Genomic DNA, 12,162 nt, shown 5'->3' on the forward strand with positions numbered 1-12,162 from the left:
ACACCGAACCAGCGAGTCATAAGACACAGGCTAGTTCTAAGGCATTCACAGCAGGGAGTGAATTGAGTGACTTGCAAAAGGAGGACAAACACGATCCACCGGCCACATCACCTGTGATTACAGTCCCGCAGATTCCCATTGGCAGATCCAGACGGCAGGCCTGGGCTCTGTCAGTGATGCCCAGGAGAGAGGCATCAGAGATGGGGGAGCAAACAGAGAACGACCCCTCACCAGCGGATCCAGCCAAGAAGTGGGAATTTGGACGCTTACTAGTGCCAGCACACAGGAGTCCTATGAACACAGAAACAGAAATAGTGAGCTCACAGTTTGACAGACAAAGTGCTGGACCAATGAGAGAAGCGAGTAGGGAGATGGAAGTGGATTTTGGCCACAGCTCTGATAGAGGTGGGGCACAAGAGGATGTGTTACCACTAGGGGGAGCTAGAGATGACAGGGAGACAATGACACCTTCAAAGAGAGGCTGTGACCTGGGGTCACTGTATGAGAAGAATCTGATTCAGGTTCCCGTCCCGTGCTCAAGGTCCAGCAGCGTGGAAGAGACCAATGGAGGTCATGAGAACACGTCTGCACAGGCACGTGACCTTGACACCCAGATGGAGACAGAGACAGAGCCTAACCCAGAATCTCAGCTGCCAAGTATCCTGTCAGGTTCGGACTCCGCAGAAGCCCCTTCAGCGTTTGAACAGGTCGAACACGCTCACACTTTGAGCAGCTCTGACATGCCTCGGCATGGTAACCAACATGAAAGTGAAACTGACGACCGGTGTGACCACGATAACCAGAGTCACCATGGTGAACATAATGACCAGGGTAAAAAATACGAAGAGAATGCTTGGTTTGACAGAGAGACGTCCATGACGGAGGATAACACTCTGCAGGCGCTCACACACGCAGACATTCCGACGGCAGAGCAAAGCCACCCTGAGCAGAAGAGGCAGAAGATCAGTCTTACTGAAGGAGGTGAGTGCAATTCCAAGTCCAGTCACAAGAGGGCGCTTGTTTTATTCCTAAAGATGTGTAACATGATTTGTGAACATAAACAGAGATCAGTGTAGGATGCTACACTCATGAGGAGTGATTGGTGTGGACTGTGTGAAAAGGATCCTGGTACAAAGGTTCTGTTCTGAAATTTCATATAGTGATGTATGGATGAGCAGAGAAAAGCTACAATTTTGAACTCTCATCTAATTGTACAAACACATTAACGGACAAAACAACCACATATTTAGTCACTTGTTATTATTTACATTATCTTGAAATATTGAAAAATACTGTAAATCTAAACATTAAATCTAACCATTGGAAAACGATGTGCCCACTAGGCACAGGAAAGAAGCCGAAGAAGTTCCCAGAAGTGGAGAGGTTCACGGGTAGGTCTCTCTGGAATAGGCTGCTTATAGAAATGCCAGCAGACAGAATTGTAAGCCTACTTGACCTTTAATGCATGCGTATGTGTAAAGATTTAATGATTTGTGTGTGCGTGTGTGTAATCCCATACCTGGAGTGCACTGCGGCTTCATTTTGAATTCTATTGCTTTTCTGTGAAAGCTGACTGAGGTCATGAAATTCTCATGCTTTTACTTTTGCTTTGCTGTGCTATGGTGGTGTTGAGGCCTGTCAGTGTTTGGTGAGTGCATCTTAGGGCGTCCCCTGCTTATAGCTGACTGATAGCACTGGTTGGAGCGAGCAGACTGTTACTTGTGGACCCTTAGCCCTCTCTCTTCTCCCTGCCTTCACAGAATCCCCTGCGGTAGACACAGCTCGGTCCGAGGGACGTGGTCCTCAGAGGAGGCTGGGCATGAGCAGCAGAATGCTGGGATTCAAAGCGCCCCCTGCTGTCCGGACACCCCTTCACCCATCACAACCCAGCCCTCAGGCACGACCCCTTCAGCCATCACAACCCAGCCCTCAGGCACGACCCCTTCAGCCATCACAACCCAGCCCTCAGGCACGACCCCTTCAGCCATCACAACCCAGCCCTCAGGCACGACCCCTTCACCCATCACAACCCAGCCCTCAGGCACGACCCCTTCACCCATCACAACCCAGCCCTCAGGCACGACCCCTTCAGCCATCACAACCCAGCCCTCAGGCACGACCCCTTCACCCATCACAACCCAGCCCTCAGGCACGACCCCTTCACCCATCACAACCCAGCCCTCAGGCACGACCCCTTCAGCCATCACAACCCAGCCCTCAGGCACGACCCCTTCACCCATCACAACCCAGCCCTCAGGCACGACCCCTTCAGCCATCACAACCCAGCCCTCAGGCACGACCCCTTCAGCCATCACAACCCAGCCCTCAGGCACGACCCCTTCACCCATCACAACCCAGCCCTCAGGCACGACCCCTTCACCCATCACAACCCAGCCCTCAGGCACGACCCCTTCACCCATCACAACCCAGCCCTCAGGCACGACCCCTTCACCCATCACAACCCAGCCCTCAGGCACGACCCCTTCACCCATCACAACCCAGCCCTCAGGCACGACCCCTTCACCCATCACAACCCAGCCCTCAGGCACGACAACACAGCTTCTGTACCTCATCTCTCCCTCTGCCCACCTCAATCCCCTTCAGCACTCTCTCTCTCTGTCTCTCCATCTCTATGTAATTCCCTCCTTGCCTCTCTCTCTCTCTCTGTTATTCCTTCCTTTCCTCCCACATTTTCTCTCTCTCTCTCTGTCTCCTCTGTTCACCTCATCCTTCAAACTCTGCACACTTGAGTGTTGAGGTGAAAACTCTTAGACGTAAACTAGTGAGTCCACAAAGTCCAGTTCAAGTTAAAGATTTCCCAGACTCTCTCTCTCTACATTACCTGGGGTACAACATGATCCCTTGTGCAGAGTAGTGTAAGGGTACTAAGTTCAAGGTGAATTCTGCCTCTTTAGAACCTTCTGAACTCTCACTAAGTACTACTAGTTTCTAGTATGGCTACAACGATACCACTTTGAGGACTTAATAATTTCCACCATAAAATTGTTAAATAAAATGTATTCAGGCTATCTCCTACCAGAAATAAACATAAAACTTTATGTGTAAACAAAACAGTGGTATCGGTATCGGTGCATCCCTACTAGTGTACATAATGTATTTATGATTAGACCAAGCTTCCAGAGGAGATGGTGAACACAGGGCCGTCCAAAGCTAAAATTGGAAGACGTTCTACTGCGGTTGTAATCAGGATGCATTCAATTACCTCTTCACGCACACACGCACGCATGCACACACACACACACACACACACACACACACACACACACACACACACACACACACACACACACACACACACACACACACACACACACACACACACACACACACACACACACACACACACACACACATACACTTGCATACTTACACAATGTTCAGAGTCAGTATAATCTGTAAGAAGTGAGCCCTAACTGACAGTGTGTGAGGCATTAAAGCAAGCCCTTCTGAAGGTGAGGGGCTGACTGTTGAATAATGGAGCAGAGAGATTACAGGCATCTGCAGATGTGTGTTGTATAACAACAGCCCTCTCCAAGGGGGTCACTCGGGGGTCGAGCAGTCCTTTCCCGGAATATGCCGGAACTCTGTGTGGCTGTCAGCATCTCGGCAAGCCCCTGACGCTGCTCTTCTCTGCAGGGAAGCTTCCACCAGGGACAGGCAGAGCCGTCTGGTTAAGACTACTCAAACTCTCTCTCGCTCTCTCTTTTTCTGGCTCTTCCTCTGTCATTCTTCTCTATCTCTCTTTTTTTTCTTTCGCCCTCTCATTTCATCTAACTCTTTCTCAACTGTCCCACTTTGCCTTTTTTCCCCATTTTCTCTCCCCCTCCCTCCTCCCTTTCTCCCTTCACTTTGTTCTTCTCTCTTTCTTCATGTATTTTGAGTACCTCTCTTTCCCTCTGCCTGTATTTCCCCTGTCTGTCTGTCTGTCTGGCTGTCTCTCCCCTGGAATGAGGTGCCTCCTCTCTGCCTGTAATTACCTGTGGGAGTCTAAAGAAATATGCAAATTATTAAAGAAATAGCCCCAGACTTAACTCCCTTCACCTCTCTGACTGCTGTAGTCTCTTACCATCAGCGTCTCTCTTATCTCTCTCTCTTTTCATTGAATTCCTCTCTTTCTGCCAGTTTGTATACAAACTTGGTGTTTCTCCCTCGCTCTCTCTTTCTCTCTCTATTTTCTCTCTATTCCCACCCTCCCTCTATCTCTCTCTCTCTCTGTGTTTCTCTCTTTATCCACTGCACGTCTGTGTTCTCTTCATCTCTTCCTCCCTTCCCTAATCTCCCAGGGATTGTTGAGGCGTCATGTTTCGTGCGGAGCGGGTAGTGAAGGAATCTGCTTGGCAGGACTTCAGAGGGCAGCCAGAGGCGGGAGGGACATGGGAAAGATGGGCAGCTTTGAACAGCAGGCAGGCAGGCCAGTGTATCGATTCCGCGATCTGTGCGCCAAACCCCTTCCTCTCCTCAAGTGTTTTTGTTCTTTTCTGTGTGAATAATGTCTCTGTCTGTGTGCGTGTGTGTGTGTTTGAATTGAGAAACTGCCAATATGCTCTCAAACTGCATGGCAGATTTGTCTCTACACCCCAGGTATTCTATCGTATTGTAGAGCACTTATGGTGATGTGTTGGTATTGATTTTTCACACTTTCAGGCGCTCAGTATCGAGGTCACAGTTCTATCCTGTTGCGTGTGCGTGCATGTCTGCGTGTATGTGAGAATGTGGTGTGGTGTGGTGTGGTAGGGCACGGTATTGTAATACATTTGTAATGTATGTCTTATTTAATTTGTGTGTGTGTGTGTGTGTGTGTGTGTGTGTGTGTGTGTGTGTGTGTGTGTGTGTGTGTGTGTGTGTGTGTGTGTGTGTGTCCAGGTTGTGTCTGGGAGTTCCAGTGGACTCTCTCCCAACAGAAGCTCCGGTCTCCCTAAAAGGCATCTCATGACTCCCATAGCAAAGGGGTTAGTCGAGTCCCCCATGATCGCCTCCTCTCTCTCCCCCACCCCCAGGGCACACCCTACCCCCCTGTCTGAGAGGACCCCCAGCACCTCCTCGCAGCAGCCCCCTCTCCCGCGCAGGCCCGTACGCTGGGAACCCCCTCGTTCTTCCCAGGGCACCCCTTGCAGCAGAGGCGAGACGGACAACTTCTCACACCAGACAGAAACCACCCCCCGCTCCTGCCCCCGACCACAGGCCTCGACATCGGTGACCCCGAAAACCAAAGCCACAGAACCGCAGTCCACCGCTCAGCCCCGCTCCAAGACCCCCCACTCTCACCTTCCCCCTGTACCCCAGAGACCTCCCCCTCTGGGGTCGCATCAGCAGAGTCCTGCCCCCGGTGAACTCCCAGTGGTGGACAAAGATGAGTCCTCTGGGCACGGATGCCGCAAAAGGCCCCGCAGCATCACCCGGGAGCCACCAATCAACCACCAGCCAGCCCCCAGGGCCACCAATCAGAAGCAAGCTGGGACGGGGCCTGAGAGACGACAGCCTGGCCTGACTGGTAAAGCTAGAGAGGAAGCAGAGATGGCAGCAACCAAGCCCAAACCCAACCCGTTGACCTCTGACCCTCGAGTATGTGACGCTGGGCAGCTGAGTGCGCGGGAGAGGGAGGGTGTCCTGGGGGAGGTGAAGATGGCCAGAGCGCTGGTGCTCACCCTGGTGTTTCAGGACGGGAGCACGCAGCTGGACCTGGAGCAGGTGTGTGTGTGGGTGTGTGTGTGTGTCTGTCAGTCAGTCAAGTCAGTCAAGTCAGTCAAGTCAGTCAAGTCAGTCAAGTCAGTCAAGTCAGTCAAGTCAGTCATGTCTGTCTGTCTGTCTGTCTGTCTGTCTGTCTGTCTGTCTGTCTGAATAAACCCCCTTATGTGTGTATGTGCTTGTACTAAGTAATCATGAGCATAGATGCAATTTCAGAAAAACGCATACAGATGTGTGTGCTTGTGTCTCACCTGCAGAAGAATACTCCGTCTGTGTGTGGTATCTTGATTCTCCTGAAGAGGGCGCTGGACATGTCTCGCCCACAACAGCCAGAGGAGGAGAAGCTGCTCTTCCTGAGGCTGGAGCAAAGGCCTGCCTGGGTCAAACAACAACCTGACCATAGCCATGAACAATTTACCAGGTGTGTGTGTGGTCGAGTGTGTGTGTGTGCGTAGCCGTGCGCGCGCATGTGTGTATGAGTGTGTGTCTCTTTCCACCCCATCAAGCAGTGCAGAGTCAGAGCAAAATCCTTTGCTAACAACTAGTCTGTATGAATTTGAATGTCAAACATTGACAAAGCAAACCTCAACTCCCAAAACCAAACCTGTGTGTGTGTGTGTGTGTGTGTGTAAAGGCCCTCTATCTGCAGATATGGTATGTTAACGTGTTAATGTTTCAGAATGGGGTCTGATATTTTGTCATCCATTCATCCTTATTATAGGAAGAAGTCATACTCATTTCTTCAGGCTTTAGTTTATCAGTCTTTATGATGATGATAATGATGATTGTAATTATGATAATTATTATTATTATTGATGCTACCTCTCTAGGTCTAGGTAGGCCTGTGGTGTTTGTTTGTGCGCGTGTGTGTGATTAATGGTGCTCATTACTGTATTTCCGCCAGAGAGCTGGTTTTGCTGGTGCTGTCGGAACATAGACAGGTGGTGTGTTATAAAGCCAAAGACCTGATGCGCACCATCCTGCAGCATCACACACGGATGCTCAACTGGAAACAAAGTAAGATCGTGTCTCTCTAGAACACACACACAGAGACACACAGACACAGACGGACACACACTCCTTGTTACACTCAAGATACTTTAACAAAATAAGATAAAATCCTTGAACACACAAGTGTACACACACTCCACAATCCCTCAGCCCGTACACATATAATCAGTTGACAAGCCGACATTGTACCTATGCACATTGCTACCTTGAACCAGACTAGATGTTTATTAGATCGCTAGATCAACACTAGATGTATAATGAATCACCAGATAAACACTAGATGTATAATAGATCACTAGATCTGGCTGAAAGTGTTAGGATGGATAGGATTATTTTGCTTCCTTGTCCCATGCCAAAATTAAGTAAATAGGGTGTAAAGTTTGTGTGTGTGTGTGTGTCTCTTCATACGTGGGTGTGTGTGCGCGCGTGTGTTTGTGTATATATGTGTGTGTGTGTGTGTGTATATTGGTGTGTGTGTATGTTTGTGTGTGTGCATGTTCAAGTGTGTATGCATCATGTGTTCTTGTATTTGTGTATATGTGTGTGTGTGTGTTTGCAGTGGGTGTATGTGAGGTGCTGGACCCTCAGATTGCAGCGTGGCTGCTGGACCCTGCTGATTCGGCTACCTGCTTCCAAGAGCTCCTGAGCAAACACAGCAAGACGAACACACACTCCTCCTCCTCTTCGAACACACACTCTTTCACACTTGCTCTGGGCCCCCAGAAGGTGAGGGAAGGCTGAGCCCCAAATGTCAGCATATGTTTGTACTTGCCAAAAAAGCATTACAGACTGTGTAACAGTTAAGAACAAATAGAATTCCAACGACCAATGTTTGCAATCAGCGGGCACAAGAAAGGACAGAACAAAAAACAGTGGTGATTGCTTTGTGATTGTATGGGAATCATGGCTGTGAAATTCTTTAGTCAAACATGTATTAATATATCAACATTACTCATCGCTATTCAAATGAGTATATTTCGAGAGCAGATGGTATCTGTTCGGTATCTGTCAGCACTGTCACACTGAGCCACTCACACACAGGCTGACAGTGTTTTCTCATCGTCTCAGGTCACTCAGCTTATGTTGGGTTTGAATCAGCTGTATAAACTTATGGTTGATTTACGCTCCGCACTGCAGGCAAGTCTCCAAGACTCATGCTACACACACACACTTCACGAAACAAAACGTTATTTTTGTATTTTTGGCTTTGTTTAAATGTTACATTTGTGTGTTCTTTTGTCACTTGTTTGTATGTGTGTGAACAGACTAAAGGACTGTGGCAGCTTTATTCTCAAATGGAGATTCGGATGATTCCTGTTCTTGCAGGTGTCACTGTCACTCCCTTGTACACATAAATGTATAGGATAACTGCATGTTGAGCTTAAACCTTTTAACAGATGTTCACTGACATGCAGGTTATTTTGAATTAATGGGTAAAATATTGTTATGTGTAGTTTTATATATGAATGAGTGTGTGTTTTTGTTTGTGTTTGTGTTTGTGTGTGTGTGTGGTGTGTTGTGTGTGTGTGTGCTTGTTGTGTGTTATGAACTAAAGCAATGGAGAGTCACAGGATCCACGTGGACAGAGATGCTCTGAAGAAGACCTCAGAGATGCTGGGGGTACATCAACATCTTTACTTCTCCTCTCATTCTTATCTCCCACTATCTCTCTTACCCGCTTCTTTTACCTTCCACTCACTCACTCACTCACTCACTCACTCACTCACTCACTCACCCACTCACTCACTCACTCACCCACTCACTCACTCACTCACTCACTCACTCACTCACTCACTCACTCACTCACTCACTCACTCACTCACCCACTCACTCACTCACTCACTCACTCACTCACTCACTCACTCACTCACTCACTCACTCACTCACTCACTCACTCACTCACTCACTCACTCACTCACTCACTCACTCACTCACTCACTCACTCACTCACTCACTCACTCACTCACTCACTCACCCACTCCCTGTCTAACTCACTCACTGACAGTTGTTCTCCTTCACATACTTGTCTCATGTTCCCAGCTATTATCACATTTCACAGTTTCACTTGCAGTCTCATTCATGCACGGATTTAATGAATAATGCACTCACTCAGTCATGACTTTCCCACACCACTAAATGATTTGATGGAGATTAATGTGCTTGTGTGTTCTCTCTCTCTCTCTCCCTCTCTCTCTTTCTCTCTCTCTCTCTCTCTCCCTCTCTCTCTCTCTATCGCTCTTTCTCTCTATCTCTCTCTGTCTCGGTCTCAGAATAAATGCCTGCCCATCTAAATTGAGTAGTCACTGGACTTCTTCTGTAGGGAAACTGTCATATGTTAACTGTCTCTCACACTTTCCTCTGTGTTCATCTTTCTATTGCTATCTCACTCACACGCTCTCTCTCTCTCTCTCTCTCACACACACACACACACACACACACACACACACACACACACCCACTCTCGCTCGCTCTGTGGTTTGTCTATAAATAGAATGGGAAGCCTATTGGCCTGAGGCTGAGACACTGCAGCAGGAGGGGAGAACTCTCTCTCTTCTTCCCTCTCATTCTCTCTCTCTCTCTCTCTCTCTCTCTCTCTCAGTGTGCCTGTCTCTCTCCCTCCCTCTCTCTCCCTCTCTCTCTTTTCTTCTCTCATTTTCATTCCCTCTCTTTCAGTCTGCCTGTCTCTCTCCCTCTCTCTCTCTCTCTCAGTCTGCCTGTCTCTCTCCCTCTCTCTCAGTCTGTCTGTCTCTCTCCCTCTCTCTCTCTCTTTCTCTCAGTCTGTCTGTCTGCCTGTCTCTCTCTCCCTCTCTCTCAGTCTGCCTGTCTCTCTCCCTCTCTCTCTCAGTCTGTCTGTCTCTCTCCCTCTCTCTCTTTTTCTCAGTCTGTCTGTCTGTCTCTCTCTCTCCTCCTTCCTTTTTCTGGACTTTTCAGTCTTTATCTTGCACACACTCAACCATGCTTTCATTGGACTTTTTATATCTCAGAAGGATGCTGTCTTTTTGTCTTTGCCTTGAGTCATCGTCTTTGTGTGCATGCGGTTCTTGTGTGCCTGTGTGAGGGAGCAAAGTTGTGTGCGTATGCGCACAGTTGGAAGGGATTAATACTGATGAGTCAGTCTGGCAGAGAACTACCCTTTTTTTCTCTCTATTCGCGGACTCCAATTGACTCTTTTTTTTAAAGCTTTTCTCAATTGTTGTCTCATCCCCCCCCCCCCCACCCCCTCTCATTCCTGCGTAGTTATTTATCTCTTGTCTCCTCTCCTCTGCTTTCCTCTCCTTGCCTTTCTGTGTGTCCTCTCTCTGCTGTGATCGATTGTGTTTTGACACGTTTGTTATTTACTTCGGTTTATCCCCTTTGAGTGCAAACATTTCAGAAAGACCCTGTTTGTAAACAGTCACACACTCACACACACACACACACGCACACATGCACACATGCACACGCACGTTCTCTCTTTCCTTTGTTTGTCCTTGTCTACCTTATATTCATTGCTGTGTTGTCTCTGTGCAGGTGTGTGTGTGTGTGTGTGTGTGTGTGTGTGTGTGTGTGTAATTAATGGTGTGTTAATGAAGTGTGTCTTTTATTTGTGGCTGGCTACAGATGGCGCCCCACTGTGTTTTGAAATTGGTTTTAAGATTTGTGTGTGTGTGTGTGTCTGTCAGTGTGTGTGTGTGTGGGGGGAGGGGGGGGGGGGGCAGTGTGAGAACTCCTCAGTGTTAATACCTACAATATTATTATGGTGGACACACAGAGTCAGACTCACTTCACTTTTAATCCCCCCCCCCCTCTCCCCATTGCTATACTGACTCCACCTCCTCTTTCTCTTCTTCTCCTCCTCTCTCTCTCTCTCTCTCTCTCTCTCCTCCTCTCAGTCAAAGCTGAAGCAGTTGGAACAGGAGGCCCATCAGGCAGCTGGCCAACAGTTTCTGGTGTCCAGCAATAACCAGCTTCGATTGGTCAGTTCATGTTTCAGCCTGGGAGCTTGAATCTGAGTCTAAGTCATAGCAATGGGTGTGTTGCAGTCTTATAATATTGTGTGTGTGTGTGTTGTCTGTTTGTGTGTGTGTGTTTTCTCTCTGCAGGTTCTGTTTGAGAAGTTGCGTCTGCATGAGCGCTGTGAGAATAAGAAGCTGCCCAAAACCCTTCTCAAACAACAACAGTCAACATCTGAGGCTGTGGTGAGCGCACACACACACACCCACCCACACATGCGCACACACTACCTGACACAAAAACAGACTATTCATACACTCACACTCATCCGCAATCCACAGTAGTCAACAGAGCCAGGCAGTCATGAACACTCTCTTCAATCCCTAAATGCACATCAGTCAACATTAGAGATAGAGATAAGCACACACACGCTCAGCAGGTTTCCTCTCCACACAATTCTCTAGCAGCACACGCACGCACACACGCACACATACACACACACACACACACACGCACACGCACACACACACATACACACACAGTGTTCCTTCAAACAGGTCAGTATCAGAGTCACAGAAGCAAATTGAATAAAGGTTCTGAGGAGTCTGAGCTTGCTGGCTGTGTGACAGGTTCTTGTGTGTGTGTGTGTGTGTGTGTGTGTGTGTGTGTGTGTGTGTGTGTGTGTGTGTGTGTGTGTGTGTGTGTGTGTGTGTGTGTGTGTGTGTGTGTGTGTGTGTGTGTGTGTGTGTGTGTGTGTGTGTGTGTGTGTGTGTGTGTGTGTGTGTGTGTGTGTGTGTGCGTGTGTGCGTGCGTGTGCTGCTAGAGAATTGTGTGTAGGGCTGCCACTAACGACTATTTTTCTATCAATTAATCTATAGACTATTTTATCGATTAGTCGATTAATCTAAACGATTAATTTTCCTCCCAAAAAAAAATAAATAATAATAATTCACCATTTCAACTCAGTTCATTCATTTTATTTTTACATAATGCAGCACAAAAAAAAATGTAAACAAAGGCTGACATATTAAAGTGCAAAACTGCAAGTTTAAACTAGCAACTCCCAACATGATATAACAAGTCCTCTTTTTTTTTTTTTTTTTAAGTCAGCAGCGCAACTCCAAAAGAAATGTTCTTTCTATTAAACCTCTATTGTATTAAAGGCATCCCCCACACAAATGTGCTTCAAATAATGGCAGAAATAAAATATTTCGATACAGTACATTCTCAACAAGCACGAACAAACATTGGCACCGTCAATCAACGTAGAATAAGCCCAGATCAAGCCTAGACATTTTCTGTTATTTAAAACGTAAAAACGTATTCAATGGAAATTCTAAGGTCGCAGGCAGACAACTTTATGGCTTTAATAATGCGTGTATCTAGCAGCTACAATGACAAAAGATATTTAAACTTACGGCAATTTAATAAACATGAATAGACAATACTACGGTGGCTTTTCTGGCGGTCCATCGTCCACAACGGCGCCTGTATGTTTTCGTTTGAGGTGTT

The sequence above is a fragment of the Sprattus sprattus genome (genome assembly GCF_963457725.1).
Source record: "Sprattus sprattus genome assembly, chromosome: 5".
NCBI classification, from domain to species: domain Eukaryota; kingdom Metazoa; phylum Chordata; class Actinopteri; order Clupeiformes; family Clupeidae; genus Sprattus; species Sprattus sprattus.